Source organism: Myiozetetes cayanensis, unplaced genomic scaffold, assembly GCF_022539395.1.
Source record: "Myiozetetes cayanensis isolate MyiCay16 unplaced genomic scaffold, myiCay2020 scf17, whole genome shotgun sequence".
Classification (NCBI taxonomy): Eukaryota; Metazoa; Chordata; class Aves; order Passeriformes; family Tyrannidae; genus Myiozetetes; species Myiozetetes cayanensis.
Genome location: NW_026087378.1, coordinates 2,374,732 through 2,402,087, shown reverse-complemented (window position 1 = coordinate 2,402,087; position 27,356 = coordinate 2,374,732). Strand labels below are relative to the sequence as shown.

Here is a 27,356-nt window from a genome sequence, read left to right as displayed (position 1 = left end):
GGTGATAACTAATTAAATTCTCCATGCACATGGGTGGATAATAAAGACCCCTTCACATCTCATTTATTAAGGCAAATCTCCAGTGTAATTATCATTTTACCATTATTTAGCATGCTAAATAACTTGTTGTTGAGTAATTTTGTAGTTCCTTCTAAAATTCAGACTGAACTGAGATATAAGTATAACTAAACTCTTCATCATTACAACTTGAACAAAGTTGTAATATAGTAGTTTGGGTTTATACTTTCTTTTCTCTTTCAGAATGTACATTTTTTAGTTTTTTTCAGCTCAAAGTTTGAAACTAATTTTATCATTCCTAGACTGTCTTCAAATATTTAAAAGGCAGTATGAAGCACTTAGCTGAGGAAACTGGAGGACTTATCACTTCCTGTACAGGGAACAGTGTTAGCAAAGAATCTGTGAGAATGGCACTACAAGTATTTACTATTTGATAAGGAATGCTGAGTTTCCCTGATGTAACAGTGATATAACAGTAGATTAGAAATTGCTCTTTTTATTTCATTTGTTTTGATGATTATATTTCTGTTTGTGTGGGGGTAATAAATTTCTTTTTAAGGCTGTGTCCCTTCCCCAAAGGATTCTATCCATATGTGTTTTTTTCAGTGTGCTTTTATTTATGTTAGTAATGTGTATGTGCATCTTTACATGCATTTGTCCAATGGAATCTGTTCAACTGCTTGTGTTTGAGAACTGGTTGCAGTGCACTTAACTTCATGTGAGAAGAGATCTTGACACAGTAAACTGAGACTGGAAAAAGGTTTCCATCACTGTGATTGATAAACTTGTAACATTTTTATGATATGATTTGCATACTTAGATATCTATAAATTAAGAATATGTGTATATATATGCACAGCCATACCTACGTTCTCCATGTGCAGTCTCATTAATCTTTGCCTCAGTTGGGTTTTTGCCATTCCCACCTGTCCATGCTTTTGTTTTCCTGGTTTTTTGGTTTTTTCCTCCTCCCCCCCCATGTTGCTTCTCCATTCCTTTGATTCAAGCTCAACTGCTTTCTTATGTTTTATTTTCTAGGCACACACAACTTAAAGTACAGCAGAACAAATGTTGTTCCTCTCTGTCCCACCCCTGTTGTTACTGTAATTTCACAAAGGTTTGGTTGACTTTTATGTGGTGATTCAGATTTCTGGAGGAAAATGGGGCTTGGGGATATTGTTCTGCACTTCTTTTGTTCATTGGTACTGTACCTGTAGAAGTGGTAATTTTTGGAGAGTCCTACACTGACTCTTTTGGTGTGAACTTTTATGACAGCAGAGGTTTCACCCACGATTGCAGGATGACTCTCTCTTTGTCTGATGTGATTCAAGATTTCAAAGTAAGAAATAGCATGAGTTCTTCCTTCACAGGGAATTAGTTTCTTCCTCAACTGTCTTCCCAGGTTCTGCTGTCACAGTTTCCTAAGGCTTCACATAAAGGTGACCTAGAATTGAATGTTTTTTTTGACGAGCTTAATTATGTAGATATTTAGTCATCGTTCACCTTCTATGCTTCTAGTAATGCCAAGCCACAGTTTGCAGCCAAACAGAGCCCTTCTGGCACAGGAGGCATGTTTACATTTTTCACAGCAAGTTGAGATCACTGCCTGATCTAAGTTTTTTTATTAGGGAAATATTCAGAAGGATAGCAAGAGACCTTTACACCAGTCAGATGTCCTGGTGGGTTTTTAACATGTTCTACAGGAGACAGCCCTTCTCGGGCTAGATCAATTTCTAACTAAAATATAAACTATCTCTACCTTTTTTGCTTTCTTGACTATCCAACATCTCTTTTCCTTAATCCTTAAGTCTCTCGTGATGTGAGGTGATGAGATGCTACAGGAAAAGGGAGAGGGCAGTTGTTCTGTGGTGACTAAAGCAGTAAATGTGCATTTGCTTTACAGTCATACAGTGAATGTCCACTCAGATTAGAGATAATGCATTTACAGTTTGGGAAGGCTTTATCAAACAGGTCTCTGCAGTTTAGGATGTGAGTAGGGGCGCTGTGAGTGACTTTGCAGTAGCAGAGGCTTTCTCAGCTGTTGTCAGTTCTTATGGAGCTCTGGAGAAATGCATAACTAAAAAGCATCTGGCATCAGTGTTTGTGAACTAGACTCTCTCTCTTTCATCTTGGCAATCCTTGAAAACTGAAGTAATTGCCACTGGGATTGAGGTGGATGTAGCTGTGGGAGTAACTTTGTGCAGGGCTGCCCACACTGTTCAGGTTTTTGTAGTAGGCAGAAGATGAGTGGGGTTTGATTCACCTCATTTTCTGTTATTACAGCTACTGTCTGCCTCTGTATCTTATGTTCCTTGGGTTTTTTTTAAATCTTGAATGGTATTTTCTTACAGGCTTTGTTCCTTGGCAGCAAATACTCAAGATTTAGGAAGGAGGTGTAGGCAAGTGTGCTGATGTGCATTCTGCCTCATGAACAACCTCATTCCATGTTTCTTTAAGTGACAGAGTGATATGACTTATGCATGGCACTCTGGCTTGGTTTGTAAAACACTGTTTTTCAGTAGGCTGTTACTTCACAAGTGCCTTTAGTATAACCTTTCACGTCGTGCATTAAAATCCCCAACTAATTTCTTTAAATTCCTTAGTCACTGAAGACTATTTATGTAAGTGACTGAAGATACAGATAACTTGTTTGTAAACTGCATAAGCATCTAAATCTCACTGGTGTGTTTCTATTTTTAAGTGTTGGCAAAAAAAAAAAAAAGAAGGATAAAATAATTTTAAAAAAAAAGAATTGGAGGCTGCTAAGGTTCCTATACTGCAGAGAGAAAAAAAAAGCTTGTAATATTCTCCCAGATGAAAATTAGCACAGAAAAAGTTAGCCACTTTGTACATTTTACATGGTGGAGGGTAAAAGTTCTACTTTTTTTCTGTATTTCTGTAGCTTTTGTTTTTTGAAACTCTTAATTTACTAAAAATTTCATGATGATACACAGGCATATTGTGTAGATTTGTGTTTTGGATCTTTTAATCATTGATCCATCCTATGTCAGTGTTTATATTTTGAGGTGTTCCAGTGACAAAAGTCCTTGGATTGTTAAATAATTCTTAGATTACATCTGTCCTGTGAGAACCTGACAAGGAGGGGTTTACACTAAACCTGCATTTGGGAAACTCCAAGTTTTGTTCTGATAGCTGGCTGGGCAGCTGTGCTTTTATTTCCACCTTTTAATTTCGCATTTTAGCAACAAGGACATTTCCCAAGAACTCTTTTTTAGGGGCTGCTTCGAAATGAACGAAACGCTTTGGAGACCGGGCCATTCCCATAACAGGGAAAGCTGGAAATTTCACTGTGGAGTTGTGCTGTTGCTGCCAAAGTGACCTTGGTTGGTGGAGAGATGACAGAGTGCTGTGCTGGCCGCGCCTGACAGCAGCGCGATAGCGGCGCCGCTGACAAATCGCTCGCATTAAAATGGGGGGCACTTTCGGCAGCACCGGCGTCCCCATCCATCAGTCCTGATTACTACACAAACGTCAGCCCCGGCACGGAGCGCATTTGTCAGAGGGAGTAAAAAGCAGTTGTTAGTAGGAGCACTACCTGTCACGGTAATGGACTAAAGCTCACCGCGTTCGCACTCGTGGATTTGCAAAACGGCTTGTCCGGGGCTCGCAGAAAACACACTTTGTGTTTGTGCAGTGCAGCGGGGTAATTAAACGGGGAGAATTACAAATATGGATGATTGAAAAGTTTCTCGAGTGCTTGAAGCTACCTCAAGTGCATCTGAGAGAGACTGTCTTCCATAGAGTGCTTAAAGCAGTAGGGAATCAAAATGCACACTGGAAAATGGCTGATTCGGTTAGGTTTGGTTTGGGGTTTTTTTAATGCTAATTAAGAAACTATAGAATTGGAATTCATTCCAAAATTTAAGTACTTGCAGAATTGGGTAGGGGTTGATATTTTTGGTCATAGCTACTGATTCCTTCATCTTTCTTGCATAAGGGTTGTATGTGCACATCAAAGCACTGCAGAGTTAGAAACTTCGTCATACAAGGCAGATTGGTTTTGTCATAAAGGAATTAAGTAAATGTGGAACTGAATTATTTCACTGGATGGCAGGTCTGCCTTAACTAACAGTGCTTGTTTAATTTTGCCAGCAGAGATGTTGATGGTGGCTGATGTTACTGTAGGTTAGTTTTATTTTGGTTTTACTGTTCTGTATAATTCATAGGGTACAAAGCCCCTGATAATTTCTGTATCATAACTGAGGAATTCTGCAGAAAGATCTAAGTTAAATCACTGTAAATAGTGCTGTCTATGCAGTCCAGCTGACTTTATTCATATTGAAGAGAGTAGGACTATCCCATAATGAAGCTGTGTAACTCTGGGATGACTTCGATATTGTAAAACTGCCATTCCTAAGAGCTTATTAGAAACAAGATTGTTCTGGTTTTCACTCACTGCTTAGTCAGTGTGGAGTGTATAATAGATGTAATAAACCTCTAGATAATTATTCCAGGAAGAATGAGTCATGTAAGTTCAAGTGTTTGTTTGGTTTTGGGGGGAATCAGTGCTTTTTGTAATGCCAATACTGCTTTAAACCCAGCTTTTTCTATAGAAGAATTTCTATTTCATATTTGAGATCTTTTGTCTCAACTTGAAAAAGAACACAAAGTATGAGATGGAGAATACAGAGAATGAAAAAAATACTGTTGCAACTAAGACAACTGAAAAGCCTAAATTGCTAATTTATTTACCCATGTGGAGTTTTTGTGATATGTTGTTTGTTTGTTTTTTTTCAGAAGTTTCACCTTACAGTTGTCCTACCCTAATTATTACCAATTCAAAAAAAAAAAAAAAGAAAACAAAGCCTTTTGCCAAACACTGTAAGTGCTGAAAAGAAATTTGCCTGGGGCAAAGCTGCATTTGATTGCTCAGTTGCATGAAGGTTCTTGTGTGGGAAACTTTTTTTAGTTTATTAGTTTACTTTTGGGGGCTGGTTCAACTTGCATTCATCAGGAAGGGGAAAAGGAAGTTCATCTGGAATGGGAAATACATGAGTATTTTTAAGGATCTCTTTAAATACTTTTGACTTCGTGTTGTGGATTAGAACTCAGTATACAGAAGCCATTATTTACATCTTTCAATGGATAACCACACCTAATTGATTGTTGTGTGTGCTCTCTGTTTTAAGTGAATTTCTCTTGAGCAAGTTTCTTACATTGCACAATAGAGTGAGTGCTCTCTAACTCCTCCTCCAACACTTTAATAAACATTTAGAGCATTTGATGCAGTGCAGCATTTGCTATCAAGGTGTAACAATGGGGAGATGAATTGAAAAAATGGGTGTTCTTCTTTGGGATCTCTAAAGAAAACCAGACCACCTCCTGGATTATCAGTAAATGTCTCAGGTGTGATACCTGGGCACACCATTACTTCACTTCTTTACAGTCTTTGTGATTTTGGAACTATTAGCATGTTTATTTTCACTATGTTAATGAAATTAGGCATGGATTCCTAGGATCAAATCATTTCCTAAAAATGTGTGTTTCAGAATTGTAACACTAACCCTGTTCTTAGCTACTGAGATTTCACTCCAGGACAGTGTTGGAAGCCTTTCTTAGGCCTGCAGATGTGTACCCACAATTCTGCACTGAAACCTCCAAACAGCTTTTTGTGTGTATTACTGTAAAGATCCCATTAAAATGAGATTTTGGTGAAAAATGGTTACTGAAGATTATTTTGAACCTGTGAAATTAAACGAAAGATTATCTCGATATTATATCCTGCTATGCATGAAAATGTCGATTTCTGTGCTTTTGTATTGATAGAGCAGCGCCTTGAGCAGATAAACATTCCTTCCATCATCATGGCTTTATTGCTCTGCCATTCCCTCTGTTTTCCCTGCTGAGCAGATGTAATCAGTTGTATCTGTATTTGCATTATCAACTGTAGGCCATGCATAGCTCACCAAGCTTGCTAAAGAACGTCTCTAAATGTTATTTATTGTTGGAATTTGCACACAACCCAAGAACATATGACATATAATGTTCACAGAGCTAATCAAAACCTCCAGTTAGCTTTTGGAATTTGATCTCCTTCCAGAACAGACTGGCAAGTCAGGTTGTTTTTGAGTTTTCTGGAAAATGGAAATTTCTGTAACGTTCTCTGCCCAAAACATACAAGTTTGGGTAAGAAATGAAGTTCCCAACAGTTTGATGACTACTCAGCATGACCCCTGAGCAGTCCTCAGGTGTCTTAGTCCTCTGGTGCCTTAAAAAAGGGAGGTGGAGTTTCCAAACTGGAGTTTTTCTCTGTTAAGGCATCATGGAACAATTGGTAAGGCAAATTCTGGCAGTCTTGTCATGGACTCTGTTGGAAAGAATGAACTGTGACAGCTGGGTTTTCCCACTAACTCTGATCTTCTCCAGTGAGCTCCTCTAACAATACTTTTGCTGCGTTGCACTGCAGATTGGAATACAATTACAGGGATCTGGGAGGAATGGGTAACTTAATGATTGTTCTGAGGACTGTTCAAGAGGGCCTGAGGTTTATAGATTATAGCATCATTATGTCTCAGGAGTTAATAAGAGAGGGATGTGATCAATAGAGCATTTCAGTAGTGCAGCAGGGGAACAGGATGGCAGTGAACACCCTGCATTTGGTTGGTGTCACAGTCCACTGCTAAAAATCAGTCTGTTGTAGAGGACAAACCCTCTTTTCAATACACTGTATTTTAAATAAATATTAGTAGAATGATAAAAATCTTTACACTTATGTTTGTACCTAACTTTGTTGTTCTCTTGAAAGGAAGGTCCCTTTTTGGAAGCCTCGTTTTCCTGTTGGAAAATTCCCCAGTCCTTTACCTTGCCAGTGTGCTTCTCTTTTTGTATAGACTGCCTGGAAACACTGAAACAACAGTCCAAGCTGAACTCCTCTTTAGGTTTTGATGAAAAAAGACTGCTTGCATATCTACAAAATCTCATACTGTGCCCAAAATATTCCATAAAGGACTATTAAGCCAGGTAGAGAAAATTCATGAGACATTCCAACCATCAAGTAAATTCTCTAAAACATTTGTGTGCTTATCCTTAGTCACACTTTATCAGTTTGCCATTTTTTTTAATCAGTATAATTTTGTGGACATGGTGAATTAAGGAAGTTGATAATGTTTGCTTTTTCTTGTATAGATTGACCTAGCTGATTAGGTAGTAATAAGATATAGCTTCAAGGGAATAAAAAAATGCTTTATTTATCTGTATTTTAAAATATGTGTGTGTTATAGATTCAGTGGCAATTCTGCTCTATTTTATACCATTCTAGTTCAAGCTTTCTAGTGCATTTTGTTAAAAAAAGGCTAGGGGAGAGGCAAAGAGATCTTCAGACGTGACAATTGCTTGAAGTGGTGTTTGCAGTGATGGAAAAGACAGCAGTTCCCCAAGGAAGGAAAAAGAACCTTACAGTTATTTTATCCTCTGTTTGTACGCATCTGAACAGCTGGAGAGGAACTTCAGTTGGAAATCATCACTTTTGTTGATGATTGTTCTGTCTTTTATTTATCCCTGTCTATATTCTGAAACTGCTGCTAACTTACCAGTATCTTTGAGTTTTGGTTTGTTGGGGTTTTTAATGAGGTATTTTTTATTTTATCCTCCCCCCCCCATAAAAGAATATTCTGGGCAAGGTAAAATTAAATTTCTCTTGAATACTGACTTGTTAAATATTCAGGATTATTATTTTGCACACTATTCCTCTGATGTGGAATCATGGAACAACCAGTTGTCCCTGAGCCAGCAGTGCCCCTGTGGCCAAGAAGGCCAAATGGGATCCTTCATTGGGAAGGGCATTGCCAGCAGGTCAGGGAGGTGATCCTGCCCCTCTGCTCAGCCCTGGTGAGGCACATCTGGAGTGCTGTGTCTGGCTCTGGGCTCCTCAGGAGCAAACTCTGACCAAAGATTCGAGATCCCCCTTTTTTCTTTTTTAATTTCACAACTTTACAACTCAAGAAATGACAGATGTTTCAAATGTGAAAGGGAGAGGTTTGTTTGGCTTGATTTCTCTTTGACATTTGATACACTAAGGAGAACTAAGAAATAATGAATGAGATGGTTCAGCACAGGTGTGTCTCTAAATAAGCATCAACAAAACAGGGTGGTGGAAGTTTCTGCAGATGCAGTGTATTTTATTGGTGCCATTTTACTGGTTAACAGACATCTATGTAACCAAATCAAAGCTCGGTTGTTCTGATGTTGAAAACTTCAATATCCAAGTTCAATCTTAATTAGATAATGCTTTGGTTTTGAATGAGGAGCCCTTGGTACTAAACTGGTGCTCATTTTAAACATAAGGGTTCACAGTTGAACTTTGGCATCTGGGGAGTATAAGGTGACCAGCTGCCAGCAGGGATGAGTTGACTGAGATATCAGAGCGGAGCAAGATTGACTCATCTGAAACCAGGGATTCAGAAATGACACACTTAATCCCTGTGGATGGGGTACTTGGCAGTGCAGTTTACATCCTCCCTCCTGGTAATCTGAAAAGTAGCCATGACATCGGCTCCGGAGGGAGCTGCTTGGCAGCTTTCCCTGGGTGTGTGTGAGGGAAGGTGCTGTAATTAGAGACAGCACAATGTGGAGCAGGGACAGAGCGGAAAAGGCTGAATTTTATTAAATTGAATGTTTTCATCAACAGCTAAGCAACAAGCCCCATGTAACACCGTGAATTAATTGTGGAAAATATTTGTTGTTCTGCCATACACTTGCTGTGGAAATACTGCTACAAAGAGTGCAGACAGTTCTGTGCTCTGTGTCATATTGCTCTGAAATACAGGGGAATGAAAATGGGAAAGTAGGATTTCTGTTCAACTTTATTTCCCTCCTCAATACTTTCTGTTTCCCTTTGAAGAGAAGAAAATAAGCTTGAGGCCTTTTCAGACATGAACACCACAGATAGCTGGTTTATTTATCAGGTCTTTAAGTTTTGAAGAGTTTGTGGGGTTTTTTTGTTTGATTATTTTTGAGTTTGTTTTGTTTTGGAATTTTAGGGGAAGTTGTTTTTATTTTAGGCATGCTAAATAGTGCAACATAGGTGTTTGCAAATAATGATTCCCCTGACAGAAGTCCCAAAAATACATCATGATCCATAAGGAAAGCTGGAAATTATTTTCGTGGTAGAAAAATAGAAATGGCTCATAAACTAATTGAGCATTAAAATATATTTGAGATTGGAGGGCTGTTAAAGCTGTGGTAGGGATATCATTGCATGTGTGCTGAAATACTGTTCAGTTTTTGTGGCTTTATTTTTATTTTTTCCCCCTGATTTTTAAATACAGAGCTCATTTTGCCAAAGTAACATCTGCACGGCAGGCCACGTATTTTTATGTTGCTTATTTCACTTCCCAGGCTTTATAATGCTACCCAAAGGCATGCTGTGCTAAGCTAGGAATTCACTTTTTATGTCTTGTTGTTCCTGAATAACTAGATGAACTAATAATAGCCTGGAAGTACATCAAAAGCATGCTTAGGTTGAGCAAGGTAATGGTGTCTTTTTGTATTTTACTTGAAAAATTTTTAATTTGTGAATTAAACACATAAATAATAGTGAGGATGTTTTAAAGCAGGAGGTGTGTGAGCTGATAATGGGTGTAGAGCACAGTAGGAGCAAGGTGCTTTACATCTACCAGGGGTGGTTTCAGTGCAGGAAAGAAATGGGGTTCTCATCCTTCAGAGGAAGTGTCTTTGAAAGTAGCTCTCCAAATTAGGCTTCTATAGGTGAAAAATAAGTGTAATCAAGAGCCTGATTTTGTTGGGTTTTTTTTTTTTGGGGGGGGGGGAGACATGTGTGTGTTCTGAAATCAGACAGCATTATTTACACAGTCACTACTTCTCATCCAGCCCAAAGTCACTATTTTTTTACCATCACAACAAGGACTCCCCAAATTTGGGACAAAAAGTATAATACAAAATAAAGAATCCTTAATACTGTTCTCTCAAGTACACTTAGAGATGCGGAGGGAAGTTTTTTTGCTACTATTCCTGGAATGATGCTGTACAGGGCTTTTGGAAGGGTGCATTCTTCCTCACTTAGTGTGTTTGCAAACAGTTTAAAAATCATGGTGCATCATCTGTTTTCCTGTCACCTCAGAATCATTTTGAGAGGTGCAGGGGAGCGGGGATTGCTTTCCTTCCATGGCTTCCCTAGCAAGTCTCATTTTTCTTCATGTTTTTCTGCAGGGTTTTTTCTCTGCTTTTGACTTGGAAATCTCTCTTGTACGAACTGTCATAAAGAATATTTATATCATCATAGAGTAACGATGGAGTATTTTTAAATGTAAAGTAGGTTTGCCATTTGCAGAATTGAAATGTACACCTGGATGTTATTCCCTTTCTTTGAGTTGGGTCACGTGTTCACTTGTTGATTTACTGGGTGATTTCTGAAGGACTTACTGACAGTTCAAAAAAAACCCTATAACATAAAATCTACATACCACTGTTTCTTAGGATAATCAGTTCTCAAGTTGGTAGTTCAGAAGGATGGAAATACCCTGCAGTATCTTTCAGGAGTGACTTTTTAGTCCTCCCTGGGGCCAGGCATCTTTCCACTGTCTTTCCATGGTGAAGATTAAATTACTATAAAACATCACCTGGTGCACTGTGCTGAAATGCTTTCCAAGAGTGCCCCATCCCTCTTAGCTAAAGCAACAAATTTGAATTGGTTCTTAATTCACTCCTAACAAATCTATGTTGACTGTTCTTTATCTCCGTTTCTTATCCTCACAAAATTCAGGTTTAGCAATTGGTTCCATGTCATTTGATATCAGAGTTAAGCCGACAGGTCTATTAATTTCTTTTTCCTCCCCTCACCCTCACTTTGCAAAGGCAGATATTGCTTTGTGTTCCTTTGGGATGCTTCGTCCTCTCTGAGTGTTCTGAGATGATCACTAATTGGTCAGAGGTTCTTTTTATTTGTTGTTTTCTCAAGTGTTTTATTGAAAGCTGTAGGCTCAACTTTGGATATTCCTGATGTGAAGATATCTGTGGTGCCGAAATACTCTTTAACACGGGGATTTTTAAAAAAATATTGCACACAAATTTGATTTTAATTGTCATACAGTGCCTTTTGGAGGATAAAAACAAACTCTGTTAATAATTCATCCAGTTTTAGCACAACTTTGCTTCTTTTTTTCCCACCTTATACTTAAGTGGTTTTTTCCCTCCCTTACAGTTTGGGGCTCATGTTGTACTTTACATTTCTAATGATCAAGAATAAAAGTACAATGTATAACCTTATTCTGTTATTAACAGGATTTGCATGAAAAACCCACGAAGAAATCCTGAAAAAAATTAATGTGGATGTTGTGAAGATTGAAATGAAAAGGCTTCCTAACAATTAGAGTTCATAACACACAGCATGAATATAGCAATTGTTCTGTTATGGCAGCTGACTTGATTGGATGTATATGCAATTAAACTCCTGAAAAACTAATTTTTAAACATTCTTTGCACATGTGAAATACTGTGCTGTCCACAGTGCTTTTGTTTGGACTTGCTAAAAAGCTCTCATATGTAGTAAAAATACCTTTAATGGAAAGAAAGAAAACCCATAAAATTGTGGTGTGGTTTTTTTTTTTTTAGCCAAGTGCAGAATGTGCTCATTTAATCCCCTTGTGATTAAAACACTTAAAGGTGCACTTACCTTGTGTGTGAGTATTCCCATTCTCTGAAATGAGGCTGCTTATGCTTGAAACCTTCAGCAAGGCCACAGGAAAGAACAGGTTTGGTGCATTGTTAACTAAATAGTACTGATGACTCCATTAAAATGAACGTGCATACAATATCTCTGAATTTACGTCCTTATTGCTCCCATTTTTCAAATTTGAAGTATTAGAAGGAAGGCAAAGCTATCTGCAGCCTTTGGAGCGCTGCAAAAGAAAAGAAGCCTCTCACCATAAATATCATTACTTCAATTGCATTTTTCCACCCAGCTGGGTAATTCTGGAGACACATCCTATAACTCATGCAAAGGAGAGGAGTGAAAAAAAGAAATCACACTTGGTCTGTTGTGCCAGCCATACTGCAGTAGTTTTAAGGTTGTATTTTATACGTGTTTATTTGCTGTTTTGTGAACCTTAATAAGCCTTGCATTCAGCTGCAGTGAAGTGTTGCATGACTGAGTTACCTGCCACACTGTACCTAATATGAGCTGAAGGTTTTAATCCTTCTTTGTCTATTTTTTGTAAGGGTATTGGCATTGTGTATTTAAAAATATTCCTACCAGTGCTCAGGTACTTGTGGAGTTCCAGTTAGGCTTTGAGACATTATTTTTGTTAGGTACTGAATAAGCATAAATTGTCATCAGGTCTTATCAAAATACTATATAACATTGATTCTGTACAGAATCTTTCAGAATATATGTGAGGGAAATGTAAACCACCTATACCTGCTCTTGGCAGCATGGTTAGGCTTTTTTTGTTGGTTTTTTTTAATCTGTTCACTATGAAAGTTTTGCATTAAGTTCTTAGTATGTTTTTTGAAGTCTTTTAGTTGCTGGTAATTATTATAGCAGTATATCAATCCATGTGTGAGCTTATCCATCCAGTCTCTGCACCAGCACTCTTCTGCAATAATTTAACACGGTCTGAATATGTTGGTGATTTCCCTGTGGTCTTCCCCTTAATTGTTCTTTTGAGTTTCTCATGTTTATAATAATTAGTGAAGGTCCTGAAGTATTAGTGGCACGAGCAGACCCTGAGTAGATTAAACCAGTATTTTATCAGATGCATTCATGCAACTCCTTAAACCACACCATGGAATTCTCTGTTCTTATCCTGTTGTTGTTTTGTCCATGCCAACAACTCTGCCTGAGGCCACACTGTGAGCTCAAGGACTGAGCTGTTGAGATGTGTGGTTGTTTCCTAAAATTGAGTAATGTTCTCCAGTGAATTGTGACTTCATATTAACTAGTTAATTATATGATGTAGGTAAAACATCCTAGTGTTACTTTGGGCATATTAGTGTCATCCTAAAAAGTTGCATCATAATTGTCCTCTTTTTAGAATTTCCTCATATTTAAATATACAACAAAGTACCCAGAGAGTAAGACTTTGGTTACATTGGTGCTCACTTCCCTCATGTTGCTACACTCACTGCTGGAAACCCTTTGGATCTTTCGCTTGGTCTGCAGTCAGAGTTGTAGAAATATGTTCTTTATTCAGATATTCCAATATCCTGCAGCTTGTGGTTAATAGTTTCATCCCATGGGTTCATCCAAAGCCTTAAATGTTGTCCATAATGGTTTTGGTTAGGGCATGGAAGTACATGATCTTTGAGTTCCTTCCAGCCCAACCCATTCTAGAGCCAGTTGTGTGACAGGAGGTTCTTTTCAGTTGTCAACCCTCATCTCAGTGCTGTTAACAAAACGTGTAGGACTGTCAGGAAACTGCAGGACAGGGAGAAGGGCTTCACTCTCTTAAAACAGGCTTGCTCCCATGTTTTTTAGTGTCAACAGTCAGAAATACTTACACACCAAGCAAGAATCAACTGGGTGAAAGAAAAGCGAAGCACCACGTGTGCATTAAGATTTTAGTCCCAGATGATAACATCCTAAACAGAAATGACCACAAAGTTGTATACACGCCTTTGTCCTGTTATTTTTTCATGCCTGCAACAGGTATTCGGTGGGAAACCAACTTACTATGCTTACTGAATTCTAGAATTATTGTGTCATTTGGAAGAGCTCAAATGTCACTGTAAGGAAATAAACAGGAAGATGTACTACAGGGAAGCAATATCGCATGAAAATGGGCTGAGAGGATATAAATGTAATTAGCAAAACACATTTTCATGACTAGTAAAATTAGCACCCATTTATACATGTTATACACTTGAACCCTTGTTGACACCTGAGGCTGGGAAAATATATCTGCTAATCAAAACATGTAATTATATCCTATGAAGCTGAAGTAACGCACTGAATCCTTGCTCTTCATGGTGTTAATGATTTGTGAAACTCATTTACCCGATCACCTCAGTTTGTCCTTTCTTGCTGTATTTCTGTTCCCCGAAATAGTGAGGTCAGGGACGTGCTAAAGCAATTAAATATTACATCTATGGAAGAGTCAACATTGCACAGATTTGTTAGATGGTATTGATATTAGAGAAGAAGGCGCTCTCAACTGTAGGGAAAAGATCCTCTGGTGGCAAAATAAGCAAAGCAAGATGAATTATTAACTTGCTGGAGAACTAGAATTCCTCCAGACCTTTAATATAGTTGGGGAGTTGATAACTTGTAATTTCCCACTGGCATGGCCTTGCTTTGCTGTCTTCAGAGTTGATATCTCCATCTAACTGAAGAAAATTGTGGTCTGATGCAAAAAAATACGGGGGAAAAGTGTAAATGATTGGGTTTGTAGGGGTTTGGGCCTGTATAGGAGAATTAGCAAGGAAAAGTGGAGGGTACAAAATGCTCACTAAGTTGAATGATACCACAACAGATAATTTATTTTGGTTTACAGCCCAGTTCTAAAGTAGCATTGTGGGCATGTCAGAGATGAATGAACTTAATGCAGGAGAACAATTTATTTAGTCTGCAAATAGTAAAGTGTGTTGTGCCAGTGAAAGGTGTGCTGCCGTGGCTGCTGACACAGTTCTCTCACAGCTTTTGGTTTGTGGGTGCAGCTGGAGCAAATTAGAGTTGGAAGAGGGGGAAAGGAGGCTTTAGATACAGTTTTTTGGTGATGAAAGGTAGAACCAGAAATTAACTGATTCAGAGTAACTTTAAAATCATCTTTATCTTTAGTTCTTGCAGTTCAACAATATTCAGGCTAGTTAAATTATAAAGATGTTTCTGGAAGGGAGAAGTGCTTCTGCAGTAGCACAGATGTTCTGCATCTTGATTAAACACCTCTGAGTAACCAGTCCTAAATATTCTTTTTAATCACCTTGAATTTCTATATCTAACTGTCTTAGATGAACCAAGCAAGAAGAGTTTGTAACAACACCACTTTACCATTCCTCACTTGCACCATTTTTATTGATGTTCCATGAGAATGCTTTCTTTCTTTTTCGGAAAACCAAGATAATTAAAATTTAAAATGGAATAAGCATAACACACGTCATGTTTATTAATCATGAGGAACAGTGAAGAACAGTGTAGTATAAAAATGCATTAACTAGTACGTTAACATTAACATCTATATAAACATTAACAATATACATTAACATGTTAAGAGGTTTCCTAGAAAACTGGAAATGAGTAGAAAATTTACTCCTTCTAATATTTGAAGATGAATTAGTTCAATGTATCATAGTTCTGATGATACAATTTTCCTTTTTACCCTAATTTAATGTAAGTGAAACTGTAGCAATATTCACATATTATATTTGCTCTATGCTATGTAGTTACTGTCCTGAATGTCCCCTCTTACATCCATTATTCTCACAGTTTTAAGTGAAGACTCAGGGAACACCATAGATGTTCTGGAAAAATCCACAACTTAAGTCCACAAAAATAATTTTAAAAATCTTGCTGTGCACACCTTGAAATAAAATTGGGGAGTCTGTATAAGTCAAATAAATAGAACTGATATAGTAACATATAATACTGCATTGAATCTGTACATACACATAAATAGTCTAGCACAGGATTATTCTGTTTGTTCCTTTTGGACATGCTCTGGAATTGGTTTAGATGTTCTCTCAGTATATTCTGTTGGTGATGGGATATGTGGAAAATCCTGTGTATAAGTTGAAACAATTACTCAAAAAGTCAGTCAAGAGGATTCCAGTTCTCCATTCGAAGTCATTGGGTGTGACTTCTGGGTATGAATTTAAAACTTTTTGGTCCTTTATGCACTGCTTCCATCAAACCAGTGATGTGTTATGGAATCTGAGTACCTGTGCAGTGAGTGGACTGCTTGGACATTCAGAATCCAGCAACAATGCAACAGGAATTTGGGGAAAAGTAGTGGAAGTGGCTCTAGAATATACTCAATCCCAGGCCTTGAGTTCTCCTCAGAGTGAAGTGTTGCCTGGGCTGAACTACTCGTACCTTAACACAGCCAAGGGTTGTTCATGCTTAGTGACATTTAAATTCAACATTTTTCCTTGCTGTATCAGTTTGTGTTACCCAGTCATGCAAGAAGGGGTTGTTTTTTTTAGCAAGGTTGTTTCTGCACTCTCTTCTGAGGATTAAATTGCAACGTGTCCAAAGCACAGGTGTAATCCACACAATTCTGTGCCTACGTTGTGCTTAATGAAGCAATTTTGCAACTGAAGTGCTTGATTTTTGACATACAGTTTGTGAAAAGGCTGCTTCAGCTGGGACATTACTCACACCTTCCAGAAGTGATGTGTTCCACCTTGCAGTTGTCCCTGTCGTGAAGCACTGCTAGAGGTGTGATTGGCCTGGTGGTCTCCGTGTGCCAGAGGATATCTGGGATATCTGTCGTGACTGAAAAATAGGATTTGGTGTGTGGAAACTTAAATAGTTGCAAATGCTTGTGGTGAAATAATAAACCCAAGTAATTCTAAAAAAGCCTTTGAGCTGGGAAGGGCTATTTAAAATGCCATTGGTTACTTCATCACTAATTGTGTGAATTATGTCATGATACGCTAGTTGGTAGAATTCTTATGTCCAGATGTGATTTTGTGCATTTTGAAACTCCCTCTATAAAACATAATTACAAAGCTCTGTTTGCTCCCTCCTTCAGCACAGTGCTGGTTTTACAGCTCAGCATTTCTCTGTGTTGGAACAGGGTCAGCAGCTGTTTGGGTTTTATGAGTGATAAACATAACTGCATACAGTAAAGATTTGGTTTTAAATTCTGTTTTCTAATACATGTCTTTACTCCCAGGTGGTTGAATACGGCTCATGGCCACGGGTGACTGGTGAAATATTTAATGTCCCAGATTAATGACCACTCAGTCCCTAGGTAGCTGCATCAGAGGTGTTGGGATAAAAGCAGTGACCATTGAGAGGTTACTGCTGGGCTGGGGCACAGTCTGTCCACTGTTGAGATAACAGGTTTCTAGTCACCTGTTCACTCACTGGATTTGTCTTCTCTTGCCTTTGTGTCTTCTTCTCTTGTTTGGAAGATATTACACACATTCAAACAGAAAATAATTTCCACAGACTGGTATATCTTGGTCCAATGGTTTCCTTAAAAAAGAAAGTCTAAAAAAAAATTCTGGCATGAGAAATTTCTTTTTATTACATTCTCAAGCTTACCTCTTGTCTTGTTTTTACATTAGCTGGCTCAGTAGAACTTGCATGGAACGTTTTATGCATGAAGCATGCTTGCCATCCTCGTGCACTCTTGGGATCCCTGAGCCACAGAGGTGTGTTCAGGATTTGTGCCCAGCACAAAAGGAAGGGAGAAGCTTTCACAGAGAGTGCCATGCCAGGAGTGCAAGGACAGGAAACACAACCTGTATACAGGACCAACCCTCTCCCCTGCCTCGTCCTAAATGGAGCCTTAGTGTTGGGATGATATTTAACCTTCATCTGAAAGGGTGTGAGGTGTTCAGTGTATTTGCCTTGAAAGGATAAAATGCTCAGCTGCACCTGTTACAATCTGAATTTATTTCTTCGGGACAGTCCTTTTTGATTCTTGGCCCTTGCAGCTTTTGAGACTTTTTTTTTAGTTTTTTCCCAACAGAATTGTAACCAGTTAAGTTGTGTGTTTGTCTTTTCAAGTCTCCTACTCCAAATTTTCCTTAAGGTTTTGCAGTTTGTTGCTCCATGATGTGTGAGCACGGAGTGTGCAATGAACAGGCAGAAATTACTGATGTGGTTCCTCTTTTAGCAGTTTTTAACCAGGGAAACGAGCTGTGAACACGAGGTGCAGCTTTTATGTGGACATCTAAACTTGGGACTGAGATTTCTATTTACATCTAAGGTCATCCTTGTGTGTATTTGTATTTCAAAAAAATTTTTAGGCTTACCATATATATAGAAATAACCTGTTTGTTTTGAACTCTGAACATCATCTGCACTATTGTCACAGATATCCAAGTTTTAAAATAGCAAAAAGCCCTTGCTCACCTGTTCCAATATTTTTATGCAAACTATTTGAAGTTAGAGGGTATAAATGAAGCTTAAATTCTCTCATTTGATGATTCCTCCTGCATCACTGCTCTTGCCTCCAGCTCTGTTTCTACCTTCTCTCATTCTAGGATTGGCAGTGAGATGCAGTGTTCATATCCTGTTCACATCCTAATGATTTGTCTCTAAGTTTTGAGACAACTCTGACCCATTTATTGCTTTGTTCCTTTTTATATGGCATTTATGGACGATGATGGCCACTTAAAAGATGGACAACCATTGAAAATTTTCAAATGTCAGCCTGTTTCAAATATAATTTAACACTTCTACAGTTCAAGTCACGACTTGGCCTTTTTCTTGCTTCTTCTTTTAATGAAGACTGAAACTTTCTTCATTCTGTTCTCTTAAAAGCAGGAGGGTTTGATGTAGATTAACACTGGATCTGCTTTTCAAACTTCCTCCTTCATCCCACAACAGACCATGTATAGGATCAAAAGGCATCATTTTGATCATCTAAAATATCTGGAGATAAAGTGTGAACTGTCTTATGCATATGGCATTTCCATGATAATGTTTGTGGAGGAGGAGAAAATCTGATTTATACTTTTTTTCCCCAGTCGTGATTTGTCATTTTAAGTGAATGTCCTTTTAGGTAATATAGCCAACACAGTTCATGCTAAAAGGCATAATCCCACTTTTAGCCTTTATGAGATATCATTTCTAGAGAATAAGAGACCATGAAGTTTTTAATTGCCAGGATTTATAAGAAAATACTTCAGTATGCACTGATCCTTCACTGTGTACACAAATGGTCATCAATGATGTCATCATTTTGCATGTGTCTAACAGAGGGCAGATCTTTTTTCTGGAATGTTTTGTGGGGAGTTTGGAGGTTTCTGTGTAACAGCACTGCCTTGTGCTATGGTTTAGATGGCTTTTATCTATCTACTAGAGGCTCTTTCAGGATAAATTGACAACCTGCACTGTGCCTTTGTGCTCAATCACCTCTGTGTGCAGAGTGCCAGTGATGTTTTCAGAATAACACTCGTGATAAGGAAAAAGTGAGCATAAAGGGGCTGCTGAGAATTTATTGGTACTCCTCGTTCTGTTGATCAGGAGCTTTGCCAACACAGTGACTCAACTGCCTGTTTAGAGAACAGGTAGAGCCTTTTCTAGCCAGAGTATTTCTCCTCCTCAGAGATAAAAATAAGAGTTGGTGACTTCAGGGTAGAATGAACAGGAGCTGAGACAGCTTGTCACTGCTGAATCTTGTCCTGACAGCTGCCTTAGCAGAATGCATTTGATAAACTGTGATTGACAAAATACTTGAAAACTGCAGCTTAAAACTGAATTTCTGGAGCATGTGAGAGCAGACAGGATGAAGTAAGTGTAGTCTTATGAGCACACAGAGCTGTCATCATGCACATAACTCTCTTTAAATTTGAAAAATAGCTGTAAGGGAACCTAGACTGTCCTGATATAATTATCAAGATCATTACTGCAGTTGAGGCTTTGTTTGAAGCTGGGTCATTATGCAATATTTTGTGCTTGTTTATTACACAGAAATCTAATGTTGTAACTTAATTCAGTGATAGAGAAGGGGCAAAACAACAACAAAAAAAATCAGCTATGGATTTCTCTGAACTTCTGGAGTCCATACATAAATTGTGAAGGTTTTTGGTCCATTTTGATACTAAAGAAAGAACCAACAACAGTGGACCTGCTTTCCCTGACTTTACATTTCTGGTCTGAGAACAATTAGATTCCATTTACAGCAAATTAAGCTTATTATTCTCCAAAAAGAAAACCCTTCTAATAAGTCTTCTGCACGATTGGAGGCACTCAGAGGGCTCTTTCCTTAGGTGGATTGTCTGTTCTATTTCAAACCAATACAATCTCCTTAATTGTCTACATAAAATATGTCATTCCACAGAATTTGGGAATTCATTACATCACTCCTGTGTAAACACTGGGATGATTTTCAGAGCACTTCTTTCTAAATTCAGTTGCAAAAGGAAGTTATGGGACACGGGTAGAATTGACTGCTGAGTGCTGTGGCAGTGAGCAGAGCACAGTGGCCTGTGCTGATTGTAGTCATTAGACTGCACTGCCAGTCAATGCATTTGTTGGTGTTTGTTCTATTTTACATTTGCATTTAAATTCCTGTGAAGGAAAGATAAGATAGAGGTAAACAAATGATGCTGATTTGCTCTTGAGTTGAGCTCCTACTTGACATGTGATTTGAAGAGACAGGCAACATTTGGGGAAAATGCCTGGGCATTCTTTGGAAAGCATCATCTCTCCACTCATTCTCCAGCACACTTCAAAAGCACATATCCCTCAGGTTTTAATGAAAACATAAATCAACAAGGAATAACTAAAAATACACTTACAATGAGCAGGAAACTGGGTCAATCTCAGCATTACTCGGTATTTGCAGCTTAAATAGAATATATTGCAATGTTTGTCACATCATAAATATCCTTCTGGTACATGTAGAAAGCAGTCATGCTCATTTGCTCCAGACCATTATCCCTTTGGAGCCAGTGTGTGTGATGCTTTCTCTGTGACTGTGCACAGCACAGACCTGGGCTGTGTTTGTGCGTGTCTGTGTTGTCCAGGCAATTCTTCTGTCTCATCTGGGACCTGCTTGGTTTGGGTAGAGTCCTTATGGTGTGAATTTATTGTTGTTCTGTTCATGGGACAAACTTAACTTTGGTGATTTTTTTTTTTTAAAGAGCTGCAAAACAGAAACTCAGAAGTGAGTGTTTTCTGTGTGCCAGTGTAGTGATGACAAAGGTATTGAAAATTTCCTTAAGAAGACTCACAGTGTGAATGGGTGGGATAGAGAACAGCAGGTGACGTTGTTGAGGAAATATGATGGGCTCTGGATTGTGTATTACAGCTCAGGGAAGTTGTTAGTGCAGCAGTGGACTGTCCTGTGAAAGGCTATCCATGGGATATTACAGTAATGCAAACAACTCTTCTCTTACAACAAACAAGAGGAACCAGTGGAAAGTTTATTTAAAGTTAAAAACCAGAAAATATTGTCAGTGCCACTGTATAAATGTGTGGAAATTCCATACATTGAACAACATGTTGAATTCTCATTCTTTCCTTTAACGAGGGATATAACAGAACTGCAAAGGATAAGAGCCAGTGAGATGGGTTAGCCAAGGATGGCATGGATTCCTTGTGAAGAATGAATTTAACAGTTGAATATTCTGTGGTATAAAACAACCAGTGAGATGATCTGGAGTCTCCAGTTGTGAGTGACATGAAGAATATGAATAAGGAATGACTGTTCACTCCTTTTTACCTGTGTGGGAACTATCCAACATCAAACTAGCAAATGGCAGATCCAGAATGAGCAAATTCTGCATCACAAGCATTCAGGGTAGCTGTTGGACTGCTTGTCCCTGGACTTTGGCTCTGAACCTGTGTAAATTGTTAGTATTTCCAGACTTGAGAAACTGATGGAAGAAATATCCAACCAGAGCCATGGAATCAAACTTTCAGGAAATCTGAGAGACAAGCTCGTGGAGTTACAGAGGATATTCTTGAGTATTATCCTCATGTTCTAGTATTATACTTTTCCCTAGGGTAGAGAAGTGATAAAATATCCTTGGTGTGACTCGCTACAGGTTGTACTTACCTTCTTTATCAGAAAGTACTGAGAACAGTTTTGTTTCAAAGCTGTAGGTGATTTCATTATACAGGCTGAACAGATAGTGGATAAAATTTGAGATTGAAATCTAGTCCTTCCTATTGTTTTCCCCAGTAAAAAACACACTAAAGCAGTAAGCTTGTCTTTTTTTTTTTTTTTTTTAATTGTGTGTCAGTTCTTAGTTCTTCAAAATTGTTTACAGGCACAGATGACAAATTAGTTTTACCAGCTAAATTACTTGAAAACTGTAATTTGATTTTATTTTTTTCACTAATGGAACTTGCTGTAGAAAGACAAGACAGATCAGGAAGGAAAAGTAGGTCTAAAGGTGGTTGACGCTCATCAATTAATTAACTTGCCACAACAATTTGAAAGCAAACAATAATTCTTAACAACCAAGAACATAACTGCTTAATGAGGAAGACAGGTGCTGAAGTTATTACTTCAAGAGCTTCTTTGTTTTGTTTTGTGAGGCTTTGCTATTGCTAGAACACTGATCTCAATCACTTCCTTTGTATTTTTAGGGACAGGCTTGATTTTAAATGAGCCACAGTGTTCGAGGCAGGACGTTGTAGCACCTGTGGAACGTTCAGGTTGTTGGAGAAGATGCCCGATATGTCACTAACGTGGTAGCACTTTGGTCCTTCTTACCTTTATTGTCCACGTGTCTTGGCTTTGTAATGTTTTTTGGACAGAACAAATAGTTTTTTGGTGATCTGCTTTTTTGTTTGTTTGTTTTTGGAGGAGGGGCAGGGTGACACAACACCCAACACGTGATGATTCTAATTTAGTGACATTAGAATTGCAGCCTTGTAGTGGAAAACCTTCTTTCCTTTGTTTTATGAATCCCTTTCACAGCTGTCACAGTGCTCCGTTCTGCTGACATTAGCTGATGAATGAAAACAAGGACAATCTTATCAAGAGCAGTTAATTGGAGTTTATTCCCTTGTTTTACAAAAGAAGCAGGAAATTAGTATGGGCAGATAAGTTTTTCTGGTTGACTTATCCGTTCTTTATACTTTCAAGCTGAAAAATATTTATCCCGCAATAAGGAGACGAGTTCTTTCTAAGGAATTACTTTTAGAATTCAAACTCTTTTTAGCCTTCTCTACAAAGCTTTTATTGATGCAGTTTTGTGTGCTGCCAAAAGTGATGAGAAACAGCAGTGGGTGCTTTAATTGAAGTGCTGATTGGTGGCAGTACAATGCATCTAATCTTCTCTATATTTTAAGCTTTGTACCTGACCACTTTGGTGTAAAACTTGATTAATCTGAATTTTGTCACCATGTTCATGTAATGATATCAGGTTTGGAGACTTATTTTATTTTTTTAAATATCTAAATTTGAAAAATCACTTTGTAAAAGGGTTACTGCTCTTTCCAGGTGTCAAGGTTTTGATCTAAAACCTGGTCACTGGTCAGAGGCTGACCTAAGTGGTGCTTGTGAGAAAGACTTGCATGGAAAAGGTATTCAAGAAAGAAGGCAACTCTAGAGAACCTTTGGTTTCTGCTTGAGACTGAGAACCTTTTCTTAATTTTTAATAAAGTATGCCCCTGAGAATGGTGACTTAGGATTTTATAAATTATGAAGATATGACTCGTACCTGAGTCATTGGTCTGTGTGGGGATACTAAACCATTCCCAGCAGCGTGAAGTAATAGTTGTTAAATTGACCTTTACTTCAAAAGGCAAAGCAAAACAAAACCAGAAGGGAACAGCACGAGGAAGAACAAAAAATGTTGCAAAGTTTCAGTGGGAGTTTTTTTTTTCTTTTTATGTGAGTCAATGACCACGTTGAATTATGAATATTTCAGATGGTAGAGCTTGGCTGTTCAGGGGTGTTTGAGAAGATTCTTCCAAATTACCAGTGATGTAGTGGCATGATCTTAAAGTGGTATTGTGAGACTGACTGACACTCCTACACAGACATAACCATTTGGACTTATGAGGGCCTTTCTTTAATTCTTTTTGGAAATAAGAATAGTAAAACCCATTTCATTGGACTTATAGAAATCCACTTGAAATTTAATTTCAGTTCACTTTGAGTTCTTAAATGTAGCAGAGTCGTGCACAAAGAAGCAGACACATCTATGCACTCTGCTAAGTGCTGGTCTGAATTATGTATGTCCCTGAGATACTTATGGAACAAATACATCCCAGTGCTTTCAGTAGTCCATAGGAAATGAAAACACGATTTATAAGTATTTGTCATTTTAAGTCCCGTGCTGTTGTCTCTAACGTGGCTAAATTGCTTACTTTATCCTGTATGAAAGGCATGGACAATGTGCTTGGAAAATCCAGCTCCTGGTACAGCAGATCTGTTGCTGGTCATGTTTGATAATATTTAGAAAGTCTTAAATTGAGGAGAAAATTCTTCAGACTCCCCTTTTTTGTAACCTCATCTTTGGTAGGCTGAGGAGAAGGAAAATGATGTAATTACCATTGAGTTCACTGAACTATAAGACTCTTTTAGATGTGGTTGAACTGTATTAGAGCATTTTTGCTATGTAGTGTTTGTGATTCCTGCATGAAGATTTGGTGTTGTGCTAAGATATTTTGTGAAAGTATACACTTAAATGTGTCTTGTGGGTGTTTTTGTATGGGAGAATAATTCTGCTTGAGAGCTGCCAGTATACGATGCAGGTAAAGCTTTTTAAGTTTAATTGACTTGTTGATTGTGCTTCAGAGGAGAGAAAAATGAACACAACTTTTGTACAAGATCAAACAAAACATTGGATACAAAATGTGCAGTAGAAAATAATAGAGTAATAGAGCAGAAAGTAATTCTGTCAAGACAATGCAGGAAAAGAAAAGTTGAGTGGCCTTTTTGTTGCAGAACAGTTTGTGTTCCCATGCTTTTGTACATAAGTTTTACGTGACTGACTTTTTTTTTCCCCTGATTTTTTCACAATCATAGTTTAACTCTGGCAATGAGGTGTGTGGAGGTTGAGGTACCACATGTTTTGGTCTGTCCACTAGGCTTGGTCTGAAGTATTATGGCAGAATGTGATGGAAAAAAACCAACAACAACAGTAAAAAAAGGTTATTTGAGGATAAAGTAGAGCATTGACCTGCGTGGTGTTCTGTCAGTTGTTATGGGGTTTGTCCTCTTCATCAAAAAACATAATGATCATCAGTAAGTGGTGAGTGAATAGCAATGAAAATATACTGAGGCAGTGACAGAGGAGCAGCTTCTGCTCACAGAGGGTGCTCAGTAGAGAGGAAATCAGACAGCTGGGGCAAGATGGGAATGGAGCAAGTGTTTGTTGTGGATGGTTTTGTGCAAATATTGGAAGGGAGGGGAAGCAGCTTGAGAAATTCAGGGAGTTTATTTGTAAGACTTTTTTTTTCCAATGCTTCTGAAGCACTACTTTCTAAAATAAACAATCTTTTTATTGTTTACTGCCAGTAAAAATTTGGTTATGCCACTGTGATAAATAGAAGAGGGGAAATGAGAACAGAGCTTAGGAGGATGTTTAGGCTCTGGTCATATTTAAAGTTCCACAGTTATTTTCTAGATAAATGTTGACAAAGAAGCGTAAGAATTATGGGTGGAGGAAGCAAGTCTTATAAAATGCAAGGAAGTTTTCATATGTCCAAAAAAACCCTCCCAGACCAACCAACCATAAAAATTTGCAATCATCTTAAAGGGTGGAGCACATATTATGGGATTGGTAGCCAAGCTGTTAGTGATGCCCTGTTGGGAAATGCTGAACAGTGAAATGCCAGAATACCTGTGAACTAATGAGGTTGAAAATTCGTAGTACATATTTGGAAGAATCCATTCAGACAGCACTGAGAAGGGAAAAATTCCAAAGGAAGAAAACTGGGGATGGGGAAGAAAGGAAGAAGAAATGGGGCTGGGGCTGGGGCTGGTTCCTGGGTGGGTGAGAGGTATGAGTGGTTGCTAGGCCAGCTCAAAAAGATGAACCAGGACTTAAGAAAATGAGTTTGAACAATGCAGAAGGCAAGCAGTTATTCCCAACCTCATGTGCCTCACAGGACACCGGGTCAGGAACTGCAGTAGCTGTTTGCTCAGCTGTCAAATGTGTTGCTGGTATTTGTACTGTTGTTTAAAAAGACCTGTATCAGCATTGATTTTTAACTTAAAGTGGGACTCGAGACAGCAAGCTGAGAACTGCTACTCATTCATCTTTGAAAGTCAAGTACAGAAAGCAGGTTTCTTTCTCCCTGCCAGTGACTGTAAGAACAAAAGGATCTGTGGGCACTGGGGGGTTGTGTTTTAGGGGAATGTATAGCAGGACACAGGAAATTCACACAGATGTAACTGTGCTGTCTGGTAGGGACTAAAATTAACTTAAAAATCTAAAGATTTACTTACAAAAGATTTTTTTTCCCTAATTTTTGGCAAGGCCAAAGATTGTAGGTCATAGTCTATTCCATCCTCTGTGATAATTGCAAAATCCATTACTATCCCTTTGAGATATTTTTTTTATAAAAGACTGCTCTAAATCTGAATAAAAGCCTAATAAGTAGATTAGTTAGAACAATAGTCCTCATGAGGATGGTTGATTCCAAGTGTAGCTGCTAGAGATAACCCTAAATGCAATTAGGTTTAACTCCCTGTGAGTGTCAAAGGAAGGTAATGCCAGTGGAGCCTTCCCTTCAGGTGACACTATTTTAGAGTGTCTCAACATTTAAATATCCTTTCCTTTGGGTATTGGTAACAAATTTCTCTCCTTTTTTTTTTTTTTTTTTTTTTAAGTTGTTGGAGAAACAGAGCCTGTAAACTGATGTTTTAGCTGTTGGTTTTAGGTGTTTCACATAAAAAAGGGATGGCTCAGCTTGCTTGTGTGAGCAGTTTGTTGTCCTCCTCTGTATCCTGGGTAAGGATCAAATATCCCAGGGTGGCCACAGGCAGGTGAGAGAGAAAACAGATGAAGGAACATACACAAGCTTAAAGGGTAATGTGGTAAAATGTCAATAGATGAGCTGTTGGTGGATTAATTCTGGTTTTCCTCTTGGAAGAGAAATAAAAGCAAAACTTGTATTAAAGCAAAAAGAGAGACAGGAAAGGTTTCAAAGCTTTGCACGTTACAGGATGTGATATAACAGAAATTGTAAAATTGCAGACTACTAAAATGCTTTGATTCAACTCTAAGTACCACAGAAGAATTGTGCTGTATTTAAGAATTTGTCCCTTTTTTCACATAAAACAGGAATAGGGATAAAAAAAGCTTAGTGAAACAATTCCATGAGTTCCTTTTTGACATATGCATGTGTTGACTTGAAATTAATTATTTTTAAAACATGAAAATAATACCAACTTGCTGGTAATACCAAATGAAGAAATGGGCAATATTTTTTCTTAATTTTCAGTTTTATATTGATACTCATTCTGCTCTACCCTTCACATATCTTCACTTCATCTGCCTATTGTTCTTTGAATTGTCTTTCTTGATAAGATAGTGAAGCATTAGATAACTTCACTATCTTGATAAGTGAAATGTTGCTGAAAATCTCATTTTCCTTCCTTGCTTTAAATCAAAAGTCTGCATCATCAAAAGCATTTAGTCATACCACTTAAAAATTGAATTTCACATGTGCCAAGGAGACATTTAACTGGTTTGTAAACTCTGTCTGATTTTAATCGTTTGTAACTTGTTCCTTGAAATTCCTTTCCCCCCCAAGTTAGGGATCTAAGGCTCAGGAG

The 27,356-nt window shown here is 38.1% G+C and overlaps 1 protein-coding gene across 16 annotated transcripts in view; it reads left to right on the top strand.

Annotated features, from left to right (window-relative positions):
- TENM2 (teneurin transmembrane protein 2) overlaps window positions 1-27,356 on the top strand; it is a 617,318-nt gene that overhangs the window by 302,454 nt on the left and 287,508 nt on the right. The window lies entirely within an intron of this gene.